This window comes from Primulina tabacum, chromosome 18 (genome assembly GCF_025594145.1).
Source record: "Primulina tabacum isolate GXHZ01 chromosome 18, ASM2559414v2, whole genome shotgun sequence".
Classification (NCBI taxonomy): domain Eukaryota; kingdom Viridiplantae; phylum Streptophyta; class Magnoliopsida; order Lamiales; family Gesneriaceae; genus Primulina; species Primulina tabacum.
The window spans coordinates 13840134-13844194 of record NC_134567.1 but is presented as its reverse complement, the minus strand read 5'-3'; positions in this window follow the sequence as shown (position 1 = coordinate 13844194).

Here is a 4061-nt window from a genome sequence, read left to right as displayed (position 1 = left end):
CTTTTGCAACATCCAAGGCATGGCATGCCTTTGGAATTCACACCTTTTTTCCCACAACCAAGACTAGTCTTCTCTCCTCCTATTTTTGAAGTGGCATGGCCGAAACTTGCATAGGGGATTCTCCAAGTTTTTCTCTAATTTTTCTTCTTCAATAGTTGAGAAAAGAAAACACTTCTCAAAGAAAAATGCTCTAATATTTCTAGTGCAAAATTAGAGTGGTTCTAGCTTGTTGGTGGTGGGCTTAATATTTGAGCAAGATGGGCTCAAAGGGAAGCTTGAAGATTGTCTTGCCATTCAAGAGCTAAGGTGTTTACACCTTAGTTGGAGCCATCATCAATCTTTTAAGATTGATAGGTAAGATTTCTAAACTCACTATGAATGTCATATGCTTGTTTTTTGTATTTGCTACACATCTAGTATGAGGTGTTCGAATTTTTCATCTTGAAAAACAAATTTTGAAACTTCCGTTGCGCATTAGAACACCTAAAACCGATCCCCTTTCAAGTGGTATCAAGAGCTATGGATACTATTTTGTGTAGCATTTACATGATATTATATTGAGGTCAATTTCTAACCGCATGAGATGATTTGTTGCAACGATTCAAGGCCAGATTTGAGGAGGCTTTTTGGCAGCAAGTTGCTGCCCGAGGGGCTGCCCGAAACTGGGCAGCAAGGGCAGCCCAAGGGGCTGCCCGAACAGCCCTTGATTTTAATAAAAAAAAAAATTTTTGCAAAGTTGGCCGGAATCCGGCGATGGAGCTCCGGCGACTGGTGATGACGACTAGGGTTTTCAAAAGGTGTTTTGAAATATTAAAGTGTCATGGACCTTGAGTTGTTGGGTCATTGGATGGCTAACATATTTGTGAATTTTAAATGGGCCAAAATGTTTTTGGTGAAAAATGATTTTTTGGGCCCTTAAGTTTAAATTTACAAAAGTTGCAAATATTTTCTCATAAAATAAATAATTGAAGTTGGACTTTAGTTATTTATAGTAAATGGTGATTTACAAGAAATTCGGTTATAAATAAATTAATTGGAAAGTAGAAAAAGGTGTTTGTATACTTTGTTAATTTAGTTTATAATCGTGGCGGTTAGTGATTGGTTCAAGATATATAATATTGGATCAATTAATTATTGTGATAATTAATTGATGGTGTATGATATGTGATATTATGCATGAAGGATGATCAAAAGCCCAAGCCCAATTTGCTAGGTGTATGCTAGGATATTTTGTGTTGAATGATTGTAATAATTATCAAATTTAAAGTGAGCTTGGTTTATGGCCCGTTCCCACCCCATGAGATGTATCCCTATTTGCCATGGATATTTATTTGTAAATATTAGTATAGTGGATGATCAAGATTGGAAGATGGTGGCCATGATGATTATGAAGATCGAAGACATGTAAATATTGGAAGCTAATGTAATAGTTGCATTTGCATCTCTTGCATTACCCTAGGATTGGACCTAGGCCCGTGTTTAGCTCACACGGGCCATTAGTATTGGGGCGATTGATCATCCTTGTTTGTTTACTGTTTATAATATATGCATGATATGTTATAAATAATGAGTATGTGCGTTATTATTATAATAATAACAAAGTTGCATGAATCCGACAAACATACGATCAAACATGGCGAGCTTTTAAATAAAATTAATGATGAGACCTTTCAAAATTAAAAAACCCTCATTTTGAATAAGATTCAAAATTAATATCAAGCCCGAAAAGGGGAATTATAAATTTGTTTATAATTTCCATGTCTTCCATCGACAATGGGTGCATGATGAACGCTACCCGTGCTCGGGGCTCGGCTCATATTATTGGGGGGGCCCTGGGTGCCGGAAAGCTGTGACATCCATTGACATGGTGATGTGAACTACGTGGAACTCCCATGATTTCGGCTCATATTATTGGGGGAACTCATGGCGACCGTCCATTAAGGTTCAACATCGATGGGTAAGGCTTGACACGTGAAGATGAACGACGTCATATTATTGGGTCCTAATCAAACGTGAGACAAAATTTTACGTAGAGGGTTACATTGTGATGCAATTGAAAACTACCTTTTAGGAATTGTGATTGGCTGATATTATTCGGGATCATGATTTCGCTAATTGGACCTTGCGTACCTACTGAGGAAAGAAGTTTCTCGTTTTCACTAGAGGGTAGTGAAAGATGTCAAAACAGTGGGAGTAAACATTTATAAAGTAAAAGTCCATACTTTATATATTACTAAATATTTTAAAATAGTCATTAACATTTATCTGTTATACTTTTCAGTACAATTTTTGACAATGTCTTTGATTCGCAATCCGCTATCTGCAATACTCGAAAAACACGTATTAACCGGACCTAATTACCTAACTTGGCTAAGAAACCTAAAAATCAGTCTTGAACTTGGAAAAGATTGCATATACACTGACTGAGTCGCCCCCTGCTGAGGCTCCGACTAGCTGCACTCCTGAGGAATTGCAGATGTAGAACCCGTAAATCAGTAGACGTATAAGCCATGCATAATTCTAGATTTTTAAATTTAATTGACTTCATTGCATAATTATTTTAAATGCATTTGTTTGAAGTTAATTATTTATTATTTCAGTTCAGTAGTTTGATTTTAGCGTTTCAGTTATTTCAGCGAGGCCGGACCGGAGTTGGAGTTTTGAGATAGAATTTAAGATCCAGAAAATATTTCCAGAAGTTAATTTAGCTAGCAAGTAAGTTAATTTAAGTTAATAAGGAGATTTGGGGATTTATTTATGCAACTTGAGGTGAGTAGAAAATAAGCTCATTTGAGTTACTTAATTAAGGATTTATTCAATAAATTAATTAAAGGATTAGTGAGGCTTTTTAGAGTTATTAATTTAGTAAATAAACAACACTCCACATTCATTTTATTAGTAGATTTCGGCCACCCCTTGGTTACTAGAGGATTCAATTGCCAACTCATCAACTTTGACCATTTCTTTGCATGTAATTAGTAGGGTAAATCTAGGATTTTTGGGAGCACCATGTAATTAATTAATGTTAGAACATTATCCTAGTCTAGATGAGCATGTAGAATCGGTCATTGCACCACCATAATCCCTCCAAGTAGAATTGATAACAAACCACAATTCAAAATTCAAAAAAAAATGGAGACTTGGTCTTGATTCTTTCCCTATATTTTGCACCCATCTCCCTCACTCCCCTAACCATCATATCCCCTCCCTTAGTCACGAAATTCAGAGTGTTTTTGAGAGAGGAAAACCGTGGGACTCATAGCTAAGCAAAGGGAGAAAAATCGAGTAGAAGAGGAAAGGAAAGAAGCGCTCCATCTCCTCCGTGCCGCGTCGTCGTCGTTTCGTTCGTTTTCTTTCGAAACGAAACCAGGCATGTCTAAATTTCTTTCAAACCTCAATCAAGTCATATTATCAATTATTTTTCAGTACATGATCATGTTTTATCATGCAAAAACCGAAATACATCATAGAATTTTCAGAAAATAATGCATGCAGATTTCGGCCCTTTCATGACAAGCTTCACGTTTTTCTGAGTTTTGTTGTTTCAGGTGATTGGTTCGATTCCAGGCTCCCAAGGCGACTCCTAGACACGTAATAGGATGCATTAGGACCATGTTGGCCCATTCATTCAGCCCCCATGCTTGCTGGAAAACCGAAATGACAGCAAGTTTCCCATAGGCGCAGATTGGTGTTCGAAATTTCAGTTTTTATGTCAAGGGGTTGGATCTGATCTTGGCTGCCCTAAGGGCTCTTAGCCATGGTTGGATCACTCCCCTAGTATGTCTAAGACGTGACTAAGTTGCCCTTTTGGTGGCTTGGTCCATGGCTCATCGGTTTTTAATCAAAACATCAAAACAGCCCCCTATACCCTTCGGCCCCTTCCATTTTTCAGCACATGTATTTCGAGTTGGTTGGGTTAGTGTGGATCTTGGTTGGCCTATGGCCCTTAGCCACGGTTCATACCATGCCCCTATATGTCTAGATCGTGCCATGGTCAATCAAATGGCCACTGGAACGACGCAAGACATCGATCTAAGCAAAACACTACACACGCATGCACG